The 17182-nt window shown below is 41.2% G+C and overlaps 1 long non-coding RNA gene across 1 annotated transcript; it reads left to right on the top strand.

Moving 5' to 3' along the window:
- Positions 1-4847, top strand: LOC140709563 (uncharacterized). The gene is made up of 3 exons (XR_012090061.1): positions 1-422; positions 3285-3465; positions 4336-4847. It is a non-coding gene; the product is annotated as an uncharacterized lncRNA (long non-coding RNA).
- The last annotated feature ends 12335 nt before the right edge of the window (positions 4848-17182 follow it).

Raw genomic sequence — 17182 nt, 5'->3', positions numbered from 1 at the left:
TGTTCCTAAGGAATATGTGTTTACATTTGCACGGAGTGTCCCACCGGGAAGTCCGTATGGAGGAACACTACAGAAAGGTCTTCAGGCCCCTTTTCTCATAGCCAAGGTCAGAAAGATGAGGATGGTCACTTCATTTTTACCCAATAGGAAGCTGTTGGTGTTATAAGGGACTGGTATTGAACAAAGTGAAAGGCTCTTCTGGTTCTCATCTTCCATCCACACAGAGGATTTCCCCAAAGAAAATGAACCACAACAACCTCTTCATTTATTCTTTCATGTATTCTTGATGTTTGACTTCAGATTTGACCGTAATCTCCTTGGAAATGGGGGCAGAGAGTCACAGAACATGGAAGGAGCTTCACAGGTTATCTATCTGGACTAGATTCTGCTTCAGCACCTTTGATGTGGTCATCACTTCCTTGGTGAGCACCCTGGGACCCAGGGAGGTAGATGTCTACCTGAGACCCCACACCTGGTTAGAGAGCTTTTGCTTGTTCTACTCCTTTATTTGTGGTCTTCACAGGGCATGCTTTAGGTCAGTGGGCCTTCTCTTGAATGCCATTGGTTTTCTCACTTTGCTTTTCTTCTATGTTCTTATTACTGTGGATGTAGCTCATTATACTGCAGTGATTTATTCACTTGTCTGTCTATCTTTTGAAGCCACGACATGAGTACTCACCTTTGTAGCTGAAAGTCTAGAATAGCCATTCTCAAAGTCTGGCATATGGGGTAGGGCTGAAAATGTGCCTCACAAGTTCCCGGGTATTGTTGATGGTGTTGGTCTGGGGACCACACTTTGAGAACCACTGACCTGGAACAGCTGCTGGCATACAGTAAACGCACAATAAATGTCTTTGGAATTCATGAATGAAGGTGAGGAAGATGGTCTTTTATATGATACTAGGAAACTGGGAAGAGAAAATTGCTTGCTTATCTGCCCCTTTTGATTACCCAGGGTGATGAGGATAGAATGAGATTATTTACTAAAAGCAATTTGAAAGCTGCTACAGCTTTGGCCAGTCCTGTTCATTGCCAATTCCGTAGTTCTGAGTATTATCAGGAAAGTAGATCCAGGGCTTGGTTAGTGTGGGAGCAGAGGAGACAAACCTAGAATTTCCTGACCTGTTATTTTGGATAACACCCAAAATATAGGTATGGGTAAATGCCATACTTTCTATCTTAAAGAAAATTACAAAAAACTGGATTTTCTTTTATCTTTCACCAGCATAGGCCTTGTAAGTTCCATCTAGTTTCTTTTAGGGAAGAGCTAAATTACCATAATTTTCTAGTCTAACAAAATCGACCATAAATGAAACCATAAACCAAGAGAAATGAATTGGTAGCTGGTTGAAAAAAAAAAAACCACTTGCTTAAATGCCAATTCAATTTTAAAAATTGAATTCGTGCAAATTATGTGTTCCAAACAGGTTTTCATTAAAGCTTCTAATTAATTTAATGGAAAAATAGAAATATGGTCTGCTTCAAACAAGTAATTGAACACAATTATATATTGATTACTATACCTTGTAATACTGCTGTGTTAATTCATTTCCAACACACGTGCATTTGAAAACAAAATGTTTCCTTGAGTCTAAATTGAGCCATCAGAATCTCTGATTCCTGTTTTCCCAGTCACTTAAAAACTGGGGTGATTTCAAATGGATCTGCTGTGAAGGAAGGAATGTGGAACCAGTGGGCAATCTACTAGTTGAATTGTGGAGAAAGAAGCCATAGAAGTCAACTGTTATTGGTTGCTTTTTTTTCTTTTTTTGACAGTGTCTCCCTCTGTTGCCCAGGCTGGAATGCAATGGTGCGATCTTGGCTCATTGCAACATCTGCCTCCTGGGTTCAAGTGATTCTTATGCCTCAGCCTCCCAAATAGCTGGGATTACGGTCATGTGCCACCATACCTGGTGAATTTTTTGCCATGTTGGTCAGGCAGGTCTCAAACTTCTGACCTCAAGTTATCTGCCCACCTCAGCTTGGAAGACTGCTGAGATTACAGGTGTGCGCCACAGACCACAGGTGTGGTTAGTGGTTCTTGATAGTGAATTGGAAGCTGGGTTTTTGGTAGAAAAAAGGAAGAAGCTAATAAAAAAAAAAAAAAAAGGAATTAAAGATTCAAAAAAAGAACAACATCCTGATGGAAGCCAGGGAGGATGAACTTGGGTCTCAAATGGAAGGGAAAGTCTTAGAATGAAGAAGGGGCTCCTGCTCTTCTTCTGAGACATGAGGAAGTGAAAGTGGGCAATAAGAGTACAGTGACAATTTTACCTTGTGAAAGTTTAGTGACCTCATCTTCACCTCATTTTATGGAGGAGGAAACTAAAGTCCAAAGAGGCGAAGGGTCTTGTCCAAGCTCACCTTATACAAGGTGAGTTCCAGGTCTAGTACTAGGTTACAGTTTTTCTTCACCATTCTATCCTATCCTCTCTAATTTCCACCTCCCTACAACTACACTTTTGTTTCTTAGGCATATTAAACAGTTGCTTACAAAGATATGGCTGATGGCTGTGGGAAAGAAAAAGGATTTAAAAAAAAGACAAATTCAATTTAGATGAGAAACAATTTAAATGCTTAGTTGATTGGGAAAAAACATCAAGAACAGGTGGTGCTCTAGTCTGCCACAAATCTTCAAATGAGAGTCTGGATGTCATTATTTTGTATTCAAAATGAAAAATATAGAAGTCTTTGAGTATAAAGATACATCATAGCATGTAAGGTGTGGAGATTGTATGTGTAAAGAAACCCAATTTGGACTGAAGAGAACGTCTACTTTTTAAGGGGTGAAGGCAGATTCCAACTGCACAGCCAATGTTTACATAGACTCATACAGATTGTATCAATGGTAGTACTGATGTTTTTATGCAGTTGTAAAATGTGAACCTGGAAGAAAATGGCTACATAGCCACCTTTCCAGTTGTGGTGGCTGATTTTGTGTGCCTCCTTGGCTGGGTTAAGGAATACTCGGATAGCTGGTAAAGCAATAATTATTCCCAATAGTCAGTAGGCACTGAGCCCATACTTCTGCTGAAAGGGAAACCAGGGTGCTTTGCATTAGATTAGAATGACTGGGCTGCCCCAAGTGTGCCTGTACAGGTGTTTTAGAAGAGATTGATGTGTGAGTTGGTGGACTGAGTGGGGAAGATATGTCCTCAATGTGGGCAGGCACCATCCAAACAGTTGAGGGCTCAGACGGAACAAAAAGGCAGGCAGAAGAAGGGTGAACTTTATTTTTCTGCCAGACTGGGATGACCTTCCTCACTTGAATGTAAACTCTTCAGGTTCTTTGGTCTTTGGACTCTGGGACTTGCATCAAAAGACCTCCAGCCTTGGACTGAAACTTTCACCACCAGCTTCCCTGGTTCTGAGGCTTTCAGACCTGAACTGAGCCATGCTACTGGCTTTCTTGGTTTTCCAGCTTACATATGGCCTATCATGGGATTTCTCAGCCTTCATAATCAAGTGAGTCAATTCCCCTAATAAGCCCCCTTTGATATTTCACTATGTATCCTATAGGTTCTATTTTTCTGGGGAACCCTGACTAAAATGCCAGCTATGCTACACTATTAATAGTGCCCCATCGTGTCTTGCCCCAAAGGCAAGACATCCATGGTCCTACTTTTCCAACCTTCACTCCAAATCTATATTTCTTGTCAATGCTCTCTGGTGAAGGACCATACCTGTACTTGAAAAAGTTGTGATTATTACTCATCTCTCCACGGGGAGCCTGGCAAGCTTCAGTAAGAGAATGTTGGAAATGATTTGTAGGATCTGGGCTTTAGTTGGGTAACTTGGGGAGGATCCAAGGATTGGAAGTTCACTCTGAATTGGACGTTCGTCAGTAAATCTTGAGGGAGAGCAGCAAAGCTAAAGCTCTAACTGGGAACAGAGCAGAACTCACTCACATAAGCAGGGAGAGAGGGATTTTTGGTATTTGTGGTTTGGTTTTGTTCAGATGCAGTTACCGAGTGGTCCTGTTTCATCTTGTTCTAACATGGCCATGGAGTGGTCTTGTCTGATGTTGATTTCCTGTGAAATTGTTTATGGTCAACAGGAGAAGGTCAAGCCCTACCCAATCATACTAGTTTATCTCCTGGGATGTTGGAGACCTACTTTTCTCTTCCTCAGGATGAATTTATGTAGAGAAACAAGGCAAAGTTGCAGAATATAACTTCCACAGTTGTGAATGTGTGTGTTTCCACTGACCTCCATGTCAATATCTGCAGTTGCACAGTGTGAATTTTGGGTGGGTTTGCTATGCACAGTGCAGCCCTTGTACTAATTACTCTCACTTCCTCACATAGACTCCCCTCATTTATGTTTTAACTATAGGACCTGCTATGTGAATTTTGGATGAAGGCACTTGAAGACTGGACTTACCTCATTAGCATGTTGCCTAAAACACCCATGCCAACCAGCCCTGGACCGGACTGTAATATCAGGATTCTTAGATCTTTGTGATTTTCAAACAGTTCAGAAGATTTGAGTATTGAGAAAGCCTATTTGGTCTCTCAATGCGCTCCTCGCCGAACTAGCAATTGCCTACCAGGAAATCAGGTGTAGCTGATATTCCCATTACTCTGAACAGGATTTTAAAACTGACAAAGATTTTGGGAAGTAATCCAGCTGTTATGTTTCTAGTGAAGGGCTGAGGGAAAAAAAGGAGAAACATTAGCCTCTGAGGTTAAAAAAAACTGTCTTCCATTTCCTTTGTACCATCTTAAAACTCTTGGTTGAGTGGGACCCTTGTAAAATGAGCACTCAATAAATGTCATTAACAGTGATTTGTACCACAGTGGTAATATTTTTAATGCAGCTCATTCTAACGAATGTTCTGCTTCTCATGTTAACTTTTATAAACCCAGCAACCAAAAACATACACTGCTGAGTGCACAGAATATTGGGCTCTGGCTAAGTGTGATTAAATATTGATTTCTGAGCCCACAAACATTTAGTGATGCAGAAACTATTGGGCACTGGATCATTACGGACTGTGGGGCTGACATTGGCAGAATTCCAACAGTCACAATTTGTGGAAAAATTCTAGAGTGGCTATAAGGCCCAAGCTATGGGTTTGGCCCTTGTGTGTGGCTCTGACCTGTGCCGTGGTTCACTGACTGTTTCTCACCCTGGTCACCTGTCTTTGCATACGTTTGCTTTTGGCCACCAAGGGGACTGAGCAGAGAGAAGAGATGCTTGACACCAACTCATCCTGACTGCTGGAAAAAACAACTCAAACTTACAGGCAATGCATCTGCAATGAGTAATAGTATAGTTATTGCCCTTTTATATTTGCTGTGGGAGTTGCTATCAGAGAACCATGTAAAAATATCTTTTTAAAGCTCAAATATACAGTGTTGAGAATAAGAAGGGCTAATCTACTCACAAGTTGTGGAGAATTGAAGACTGCTATACATTTTTTGACATTTCACCCTTGAGACATGGGGTCTATGTCTCATTTCTTCTTTATAAATATGGCAGACTCTGTGACTGCTTTGACCAATAGAATATGGTGGAAGCAGTATTTGCCAGTTTCTGAGCCTAGGATTTCAGAGACTGGAAGCTTCTACTTCCTGTCTCTTGGAACTGAGTCACATAAAGAGGCTTCACATGGGCACTACAGTGGACAGTTCTCACTGAGTTCCCAGCTAATGGCTAACCAGCCATGCCAGTGCTTCATCTTGGATGTCCAGTCCAGTTGAGGGTTCAGAAGACTCTAGCCACTATTTGACCACAGCTGTGTAACAGAACCAAGGGAGAACTAGCCAACTGAGCCAGGCAACTCACAGAACTCAGAGAGAACAATATAGTAAGCCACTGAATGTTTGGGGTGGATGGTTATGTAGCAATAGATAACTAGAACACAAGTTACCCTATTTATAGTAGGAGGCCACTTGAAAGCAATGTGAATCCATTGCAGACATGGTCCCAAGCCTCACACGTAAGACTCGCTGTGGTTGCCCAGTGCAAGCACTCGACTCATTTAAGATTGGAACATTATGACCTCTTAAAGTTCAAACTTTGAAAGATTCCTTCTCACTGAGAAAATCCCATGTTTTCATTATTAAATTGTCACAGAGGCCATCGCAATGGTGAGACCATCAGGTGCTCCTGACTCTGGTTTCAAAGCAGCATGTGCACACCCTGAGCTTGCCCACTGTAACTCCACGTGGCCAGTTCCTCCCTCAGCTCCTCTCACTAGGAGCTGTTCTGGCGGCAAGTCCACCGGAGCACCAAATGGTGTCCATTAACTTTCTGTGTTATTCCCTCTTCTGAGAGATGGAACTCGCAGAGGACTTTGGCTAGGTTGAAGTCAGTGTTTTATTATTGTCTCTCCCCCTACTCTTATCTATAAGGAAATTGTGTCAATTCATGAGCCATGGCACACTGGCAGTTGGATTCTTGTCAAGTTTTAGTAGGAACATATTGACTTCCAAAGGTAAATACTGGTTCCATGCTTGCTATGTTCTAGCTCAAGATGCTCAGTGCTGGCTGTACATTAGAATCACCTGGGAAGTCCTCAAAAAAATGAAACTACTCGTGCCTGGGTCTCATCCCTGATTAATTAGACCAAAATAGCTGAGGGTGGGGCCCAAGCATTGGTTTTTAAACATTCTCCCCAGGCAATTCACAGATGCAGTGAAGGTGGCAAACACTCTAGCCCAATGATTTAGTTGGCTTCTTGTTTGTTGTACAGAGAAAAATACTGTACTTTCCAGTAGTCTGTCTGTATGTCCAAATCTTACCTATGCTTTAAAGCTCAGCTCCAATATTATTTTATATATGTCAGAGATGAATCTATACAGAGTTGGAGCTTTATTTATTAAATGAATGAAGACAAAAATGGATTGTGAGAAACCATCCTGCTCTGTCATAGTTTTCCCTTGGACACCAGCTCTGCTTTTATGTGGCTGTAGGTGGAAGCGCCTCGGTCTACCTTCCTCAACTAGAACTGCCCCCACAAGTCGCAATTAGAACAAGTCGCCCTGTTGTCCATCATGCCAAAACAAACTGGTACTGCTCTTAAACCTCTCTCTCTGGATGCTTTCTATCCTGATGTCTTCCTATTTAGTTAAGATTTTTCTTTCTTATTTAAGTGAATCATTTTTATGACGGTCTAAAATGTCTCCCATTCACTCTCCCAGGTTTGGATAGGCATTGGAGGGAAGATGGTTGCTCCCCAGTGTTCTGTGGAACAAAAACCTTTTGAAAGGATCAAGACTGATAAGACTGCTTGCTTATCTCCCCACTGGCAAAGGACTAGCTATTGACTGAGCTAAAATGATAAATATTCCAAGAGCAAGCTCTGAAGTCACTAAGCCCCATAGTACTCTTTGCAGAGCCTCTATGGTATCTGTCCTGATGAACCCACTAGATGTAAATCTTAGCCAGCAGAAGAGCCTGCGGATAATTGTTTTGGGTTTTAGGGCCTCTGCTCAAATGTTACTGATTTTTGACTTGCCAGTTATCCTGGGACGGACTTCAAAGAAATGCACCAATGAACTCCTTTCTCACTTTCACATGTAGCATCCTTTGACAGACTGCTATTTACTCACGGTTGCTTTTGCTCTGAAATACAAATCATTTTCTTTTTTTTTTTTTTTAATTCAGAATTTTAAGAGGTTACCAGAAAAGTCCTCAGATTTGCCTGTAATTGAAGAGCTCCCCTTTGAAGTTCAAATCTTTCTTAGCTCTAATTCGAGAGGGAGTTATGATTCTGTGATGGACTCATGACATTTCTTATTGGGGATATAAAAGGTCAGATTTTAATGCCTTTTTGTGATATATGCATCTGGCCCAAGATCAGGCAGTTTTGAATGATGGAATTTAAATTATAATTTACTGAAGGGGTAAGAAATGAGAAATTACAGCTTTGCGGCAATGCCTGAGCTGTACAACAATTCCTTAGCACCCTGTGTGAGGGTTGGTGGGTCAGAGCTGCTGCTTGCAGTAGGTTTTCAGAGACACTATGCCAATGCTCTGGAAGTAAAGGCAAAAGCTCAGCTCAGCTCAGCTCAGGTTACAGCGATTACCTGACATTCTGCTTTGGAAAAATAAAAGCAACTCCTAAGTATAAATCCTTGTCGTTTAAACATCCTGGACATTCAGTTGTCTATTTACCTATTACCTCCCATTTTGTTCAATTGTCTCAAAATTGTTGTCACCTCCTTTTTCTCTCAACAAAAATTCTTGGGCACACAAAGATTCCTACTTATTTGTTTGCTTTCTGTGTATATGAAATAGGACTGATGGAGACCAAATAAACTGGATGAGAATTCTCCTTTCTACATTTAAGAATCACTTCTTTCTTTTGCTTTACACAAGTCAAAGAGTTGATTCAACTGGTAGGTATGAGTTACACATTTATTAGAAACAAGTAATGTGTCACAGCATGGTGACTCACACTTGTAATGCCCTTTGGGATGCCCAGGAGGGAGAATGGTTTAAGGTCAGGAGTTCAAGACCTGCCTGGGCAACATAGTGAGTTCCTGTATCTACAAAATAAATAAATAAATAATGAAACAAGAGAAAAAAACAAACAAACAGATAATGTGATATGGTAGAAAAGGCACTGGGACTAAATTTGTTATAAGTTCTCAATCCTTATTAGCACTCTGTCTCTCTCAGCTTCAATTTCCTCATCTGTAAGCTATCCATTAGCCTCACGTTTTTAAAAAAATTATCAATTGTCTGCTAGTAAATTGCTTTGAAGCTAAACTCAAACTATAGTCCCTTTTGAATTGTTCTATTATCTCATATTCTGGGGTATGCTAATCCACTGCTTGTAGTACCTGATAATGTCCCCTTATAATGAATCCCTTTTTTATGTGGCTTTAATTTTTGCGTGTGGGCTCATTCTCAACTGGAATTATTTTTGATTTGTGTGAATCATGTATGTTCAGTTCTGTGGAAATATCTTCAGAGGTTTTATATTTGCCATGGCTGGGTATCCCAAGGGTTTCATTTGTCTAGGATGAATTTTTGCAGTATTTTATGAGTTTAAGATTCCAACACCATATGGATGATATTTATTTGATTGTGTGGCACACACTAGGGCTTTGGGGACCATCAGACCCCAAAGAAGCTTCTTTGCTTCTACCCCGGGCCCTCTTGGTAAGTTCTCCTGTTCCCCTTACACAAAGCAGGCATTGTGTGAGTTCTAGCTCACACTTGGGTTCAAGGCCTCATCTCTGATTTTCATGGGCATTTCATTATTCTAGTCCCTTGCTGTTAGAGCCTCTCACCATGTCTGATACCCCCTGGGATTCTGCTGCGTTAGTTCACGTGCTATGAATTTCATTGTGTTTTGGGGGGTATCTGGAAATTTCCCTTTGTCTTTTGAGTTTGGCTTTTAGAAAACACTTAATAGTTTATCTACACCTCTAGTACCTTTGTCAAGAGGATCTTCTTAGCTCAATTTGTGATGTTGTTGTTGGAAATGAAAATCAAGTGTATATTCTTTATGAGCACTTTCCCTTGGTTAGATATTTTATTTCATAAGACACCCTTGTTCAGTGGCAGAAGCACAGTTTCTCAAACTGCCTGTGAACCCCTTTGGGATCTTGTTAAATGCAGATTTCGATTCCCTAGGACCAGGAGCTGCAATTCTGCATTGTTAACCAGCTCCTAGGTGATGCTGATGCCCCTGACCAACTCTGGGTAGTGAGGTTTTGAGCTAGGGCAGCAGTAATCTCTTCCCAATTGCCAATTTATCAGTTGCTGGAATTCAACTAGTGTGGCTGCTCTATAAAATCTCCACTCATTTGGTTGCTCTCATAAATGAAACTTTATGTTGAACGCAGTTTAAAAAATGTAAAGAGCTATAAAATATTTCTTCATTTGGAAAAAAATCTATAAATTCAAAATGGAATAGAATAAAATTGACCTTTAAAGCCTTGAAAATACCCAGAAGTCCTCATCTGCTTTATCCAAAGCTCCTTCCACCTCATTTTCCTTTCATTAAGTCGATTTTTCCTCAAGCTAAAATTCCAGGCAAATTAATAAAAGAATTAACTTTCTAATTTAATTTAAATTTTCCTTCTATAATTATTTATTGTTAATATTGATTTCTTTTTTGTTGTTATGGTTTTGTAAGACCTGTAGCCCAGTAACTTACTCATGGTTAACATCGATTCAAGAGAACAGAGTATTTGAGTTTCAAACAATTGGGGTACTAGGTGAATCTTCAGAATATGAGAGAATGTAGGGCCAAAGATTCAGATGAGGTTACAAGATTGTAATGTCCTTATGTAGACAGGGCAGCATCTTCCAGAGTTTCTCCATGTACCCTAAAATGCAGAAAAGCAAAGCAAAGCAGAAGTTGATTGGCATCCTGGCTGGTCTAACTTTAGCTACTTACAGCTTAATTTTATGGACTACAATGCCAACAATTTGCATGCCCTGACAGGTAGAAAGTCAAGCTAAGCTCTCAGGACACAAGACAAATAGGAAAGTTATAGCTGTCCCTGGGAGGGAAAGGATCAATAATGAATGGGTACCCCAAATCACATTTACATAGGAGTCACAATTCAAACAAATGATTTTCTCTTGATCATCAGAATTTGGGAAGTAGGGGACAAAAAAAATTTTTTAACCTTCTTCTCTCCATGGGGTGCCACAGATAAAGATCCAGTAGAGCTGACTTTGGCAAGAATTCTTACCTTTTTCCAGCTTTTTGTCAGTTGTCCCAGATCTCATCTGCAGAACCTGGAGTGAATGGGGTGTCTCCACTGTCCCTCGCTGGGTGCCAGAAACTGTAGAGGATGAAAAATGTTTATTTTTCTCACTTATAACAAAAGACACATTAACAAGAGAAAAGCATACACATTTATCTGATACAAGTTTTATGTGACGCAAAAGCCTTCAGAAATGAGGACCCAAAGAAACAGGGAAACCTGTGTATTTCCACGCTGTTTGATGAAAAAGTGGATAGTTGTGGAGAAGTAGGATTGGGCAAAAGGAGCATGATCTAATGGTAATAAACTGGGGTGGAGGAGAGGAATTGTGGCCAATTCAGATTCTTCTGTCTCTGTGTCTTCAGAGATAAGAATGTTCCTTTCCTCTCTGTATAAGATGGGTACGTTAAATCAAGTTTAGCCTAAGGCTGCCTCCTTACATATTTTAAGTTTGACCTAGAGTCTTCTCTATACAACATGAACTATAACCTAAATGGAGTTGTATACAGACTGTAGCCTACTCTCGCGCCGAGATCCACCGAGGTTTGGTGGATCAAAGGTGGCCACTGTTCAAACCCTGTTCAAATAAGATAGACACCAAACTGCAACCAATCCAGCTATTTCTGTACCTCACTTCTGTTTTCTGTTTGCCATGTTCCTTTTTCTGTCCATAAATCATCTTCTCCCACCACATGGTTGCACACTGGAGTATCTGAGCCTACTCTGGCTCAGGAGGCTGCCTGGTTCTTTGCTCAATTAAACTCTTTTTTTTTTTTTTTTTAAAAGAGACGAAGTCTCCCTATGTTTCCCAGTCTTGTCTGAACTCCTGGGCTCAAGCGATCCACCTGCGTCGGCCTACCAAAGTGCTGGGATTATAGGTGTAAGCCACTGTGCCCCTCCTCAGTTAAACTCTTTTAAATTTAGTTTGGCTAAAGTTTTTCTTTTAACAGGTACCTCTCACCTGAGGGTCTGTGACCTACTTTAGGAGATGGTCAGAAGACTCCTTTCTAGGTTTTATGGGAGGAGGGCAGGAGGAGGTCAGAGAGTTCTTTCTGCTTCTCAAATGTCAAAGTACCATATTTTGGGTTAATGCATTCTGAACCTCATTACGGCCAAATCAGTGTGACCTTTAGAATTAACCAGGGGCATAGAGTAAGGCGTGAAACATGTTGGCCTCCCCCATGGGCTTATAGAGAACTGGGTGAGGGTGATCTTACAACTGTGGGACCTGGGGGCAGTCCACAGGGCCTCCAGAGGTAACCAATCTTGACAACGTCTTGATTTTGAACTTCTGGCCCTCAGAACTGTGAGAGACTAAGTTTCTGTTGCTTTAAGCCACCAGAAAACTTACTAGTCTGTGATAATCTGTTATAGCAGCCACGGGAACCTAATACAGTGGGTATAGCAGCAGCACTAATATTTATTGCAATCCTAAATAACTTTTACATTCATTATTTTGTTCTTTAATGACATGTGATGAAGTAGGTACTGTCATTGTTTCCATTTTACAGGTTAGAAAACTCAGGTTCAGAGAGGTTAGTTAAATAGCTGGCCCAAGGTCACACAGCTAATAAGGAGTGAAACTAAGAACCCAGAGTCCCCTCCCCCTTAAAAACAATATATCTCTAAGGTCTTCCCCCGCCCTATCAGTATCATGGTGGCAGAATATCATACTTCTGTGTGGTATTTTCTTTGTTGGTCGGGGGACCAACACTTTTTCTCCACCACAGTTGATGGTCTTCAGTGCTTTAAGGGGGTGATCACGAGGCCTCTTGAAAATCCAACAGAGTAGAACATACGGCTTGATGTCTTCAAGTGAATAATTTTACCTAAACAGGCAACTTACATAGGAAAGCTACACTCTCCCAAGTTGCAGAGGTGTAGACATGTGAAACGCATTCCTTCCTTTGAGAACACAGCGCAGTGCAGGGTCTCTTCAGGCAGGACTGCACCACTCAGTTTGGCACTTTCTCAGGAACTCAGTGCTGGGAGGAACAAGGGAAAATGTGAAAGTTTTCAATTCAGCTCTTGAAGGGACAGGGGATTATTTTTAAAAATAAATCCTGGGAAAACACTTAAAATCATAACTAGCAGGAAAAAAAAAAATCCATTAAAAACAGTTTTAAAAACAAGGTATATTTTCGTACCAGGACACTCTATTCTGGAGCAAGCAGCCCAGAGAGAAGCACTCAGGCCTGAAGCCTCTTTAAGAGACCCTTCCCTGCTGGAGGGAGCCTGTGGGAGGGAGCAGGTTTCCAGGGCATGGTCAGTCTGGGAATGTTTCCAGAGAGCAAAGCCCACTTGGATGCTGGTATCTCCTTCTACTGTCATGGAAACATCTACTGGGGGCCAAAACCAAGGCAGATTCTTTTAGCTTCATCATTAGAAGACTGACTTTTCCAATCTTGATGTTAGAATGATCAGTTCAGAAGCTTCTGTCAAATGTTGTGAAAGCTGGTTTTTAAAATATGGTACTTGGCCTCCTTGGTTTGTGTTTGAGGGTACAAGGCCCACTGCCAGGAGACATTTAACCCAAAGATCTCTACACTCGGTCAGAACTCAGCGGTGGCTTGGGGACTTTATATCTGAATGTTCCTGGAAGAAATGGAACCTTTCTAATGATAAAAATAACACTAAGGAATATTTTAAGGCACTGTAGCGTTTAATAATTGCATTTGTCTGTACTATCTCACTTAATTTTCACAACCACCTTGTGATGTGACTATTATTTCAGCATGACAGATCCGAGACTCAAAGCCCTAGAAAGAGAAAGGCATCAGACCAATTTGCTTACACTGAAAACTATGATTAAAGGAGATTGTGTGTAAAGCACTAAGAATGTAGCCTGGCATGTAAGTAATACGCAATAAATGAAGCCACCTGTCATCACACTCATTCTGCTTGGCTGTTGTTATTAATTACTACCTAATAGAGTTGGCACTGCAGCCCAGGTTGCTGACTCCACACTGCCAACTTTTTTCTCAAACACGAGAATGTTCTTTCCTACTTGACCTTATTTCTGTAGGATTTTTTTCTCTACTTAAAAAAAAACTTGAGCCAGTTAGCAAACCAATGGATCATGAGAACAATTTAGATGCAAGATGTTACTCCATCCATCACTAGGTTGATTGGGATGATCTGGTTGGACAACACTTACATTGCAGGTCAACATAAGATATACATATTAAAAAAGATGGGTCTTTCAGATGGAGGACTGAAGTCATGTAGGGTCAATAAGCAGAAGGCTCTGGTAAATCAGTAAGACTACAGAAAAAGGTGCAGCATTTGAGAAATTCTCCCATAACAGGTGAAACTTTAGCCATAAAATGAGAAAGCAAGGACCTCTGTGGCTCTGAAGCTGGTGATGGCTCCTACACAGCCAACCCAACGTGGGGAAAGGTGTATTCATTTCTACAATGTGCTCTAATACAATGTATTGGCTGATATGATTTAGCTGTGTTCCTACCCAAATCTCATCTTGAATTGTAGCTCCTATAATCCCCACATGTCATGAGAGGGACCTGGTGGGAGGTAATTGAATCATGGGGGCGGGATTTCCTGTGCTGTTGTGATAGTAAGTCTCATGAGATCTGATGGTTTTATAAAAGGGCAGTTCCCCTGCACATGCTGATTTGCCTGCTGCCATGTAAGACATGCCTTTACTTCTTTGCCTTCCATCATAATTGTGAGGCCTCCCCAGCCATGTAGAACTGTGAGTCCATTAAACCTTTTTCCTTTATAAATTACCCAGACTTGGGTATGTCTTTATTAGCAGCATGAGAACAAACTAATACATTGGCCTCTTTATAACCACTAAATAAACCATCAGGCTCTATGGTCCACGTTAACCAGCTTATTTTATTTACTGAATGAGTATTTACTGGGTTCACACTACGTGCATCGTGCTATAGTCATTTGGCTCAGGCAGTAGGAGTGTGCCATGGACCACCTCATGATGCTTCGGGGGCTAGTTAGCTTTAGAAAGACCAAAGCTTGTTTTCATCCTTACCAACCATTTGGCAAGTGTGTGCCAAGGTCATCAAGGAGGCCTTGTGAGTGTACAGATAACTCAGCTGAAAATGGAGAAAGAGGAGAGGAAGAATGGAACTTGGACATCAGGAGACCTGGGTGGCTTGGCTACAAGGTAGATGACCTTGAAGTCACCTTCTTCATAGCTCAGATTCCGTAGCTGTAAATGAGAAAGTTGGTTGTGATGGTCTGTATGTTTGTATAATGCCATTCGATTTTTGATGTGGTTTACCTTTCTGAATTATCACTGTGGGACACTTTGGAAGGTGAGAAGGCAGTCTGAGTGGAAAGAGGATCGAAATTTAAAAATTTTATTATTATAAACCCATCACCGCTACTGGAAAAGAGCTCAGAACACATGCTCTGAGGATGGCAGGTCAGCATTTGTGCTCATGCAGGAGAAACAGCCCAGCTTTCCATGCTTAAAGCCTCTAGAGAGAGAAGACCTGATGCTCAGAATCACTAAGTGAGTTTCCTAAGGGGACGCTCCTGTATTTGTAGTCTGTGCCTTTAACTTTAAAACACTTCACTATCCAGGTCAGCAGAAATGCTCTTGAAAAATGAGGAATTTCCACAGTTAGTAGGGGTCAAAGTTCATAGACCTCAGAGATTGAATCCATAGTCTAATGGGAAGTAGGCAATGTTTGTTACCAAATAATAATAGATGAGGATTTTCATCTCTGTTAGGTTACTGGTCAACAATATACATGTGTGTTTCACTAGTGGTTGTTTACCTAGAAACAGCTGAGGTTTCATTCAGGTTTACCTTGGAAAATAGTGCCAATCCCAGTTTTCTGCTCACCAAGGAAGGAAAAAAAATGGCCATGGTTTATACCCATATACATATGAAAACCTATATTTCCTGAGAAGAGACAGGATATTTTAAGGTAACGTTGGAAATGGTGGTGGGGATAGTAGGAGTAGTTTTTGGACTCAAAGGAACATAATCTAGTTCTTTGTTTCTGATGCTTTTTGCAGATGTGACCTATTGGTTTTGACATCAGATGTTCATATGTCGGTTTGATTTATAGAGTGGCTAATTCTGAGGATGGGGGAATCAGGATGGAAATTTTGGAATATCAATCACAATCTTCATCTGCTTACTTGTCTGGCATGGATATAATTTGTGGGCTGTACATGTAAATTAGGCATTTTCTTTTTCAATAAGGAAACTTGAAAAAGCAATGCCTCTGTGTGCATGTAAAGAGCACCCACATCTGCTTTAAGAAGAAACAATAAACAGTTTTTATCTTGTATAAATAGGGACAAGCTTTGTCCTCAGCTATTTATATGCAGCTCCCACTAACTTTGCTTAGACTAGAGGCTTGTCTCAGTGTTTGAAGGAATAGTCAAATAATCTAGTTGACAAAAGGTAGATCTTGCTTTGGTGTTTTGTGTTCTTCGCCTTGGGTCTGGGAGTGAAGTGAGTTGCTGGGGAAGGTAGGCAAAGAGTAAATTCCTGTGATGATGGGAAAGATGCAGGGAGGCTGAGTGGAGGTGCTCCCCTCCTCCTCCTATGACCTCCAACTCAAACACTGGCTTGGACATGACATGACCAAGGCAACTAAGGTCGCCCTGATCCCAGGAGTATTTTTGGGTGAAAAGGGTTGAGAGCTGATCTTGTGCATTCTGGGCCTCTGGGGCTCAGTTTAACCAGAGATCCCCCCTCCTTAATTCATTATGATGGACAGTCTGCCTGAAATTCACCATGATGAGGGAATTACCTAAGATTTGGATTACTCTGCATGTCTTTTCAGTGTTTTCAGTTCAAGAACAAGAACAAATATCCATGTTTGTATAATGCCGTTTGATTTTTGATATGGTTGGCCTTTCCGAATTATCACTGTGGGACACCTTGGAAGGTGAGAAGGCAGTCTAAGTGGAAAGAGGCCCGAAACTGACGGTTTCGAAGGTTAGGATTGAGTCTTTTCTTATCATGTGGCCTTAAGCAGTTCACTCAATCGTAATGACCCCTCTTATTCCATCTGTAATACAATGCTAAAATAACACTTGCCAGCTTCAGAGGGTGTTGTGAGTTAGGAATGTGCTAGATGAATAGGTGCTGGAAACCGCACATACTGGTTGTCAGTTACGTGGAGAGTCTTTCATTTATCTCCATGGGGCTATGGAGCGGTGGAGGATGAAGTGAGAGATCTAGTACATAAGCCTTTCTGTAGGTATCTGTACTGGGTTATGTTCTTCCCCAGTTTTGTTTGTTATTTAAACTCATTACTGTGTTTTTTCTTGCTGCCCTAGTCAACAGCCTCTTTCTAGCGGCAGCTGAGAGCATCTACTGACCTAGGCATCAGCTGGCTGCAGAATTCAACTTGTAGAGGGTCTTGTTTTCCAGTGTGGTGTTTTTGGGCTTAACGTAGCACAGTCATGATTAGGGAGATCAGGATGGGGCCAACTCAAGATGCCTAGACAGTAAGAGTGTTTCCTGTCTAGCTCTGTCAATTTAAAGAGGACAGGTC

Source organism: Chlorocebus sabaeus, chromosome 21, assembly GCF_047675955.1.
Source record: "Chlorocebus sabaeus isolate Y175 chromosome 21, mChlSab1.0.hap1, whole genome shotgun sequence".
NCBI classification, from domain to species: Eukaryota; Metazoa; Chordata; class Mammalia; order Primates; family Cercopithecidae; genus Chlorocebus; species Chlorocebus sabaeus.
This window is presented reverse-complemented; position numbering and strand designations above follow the sequence as displayed.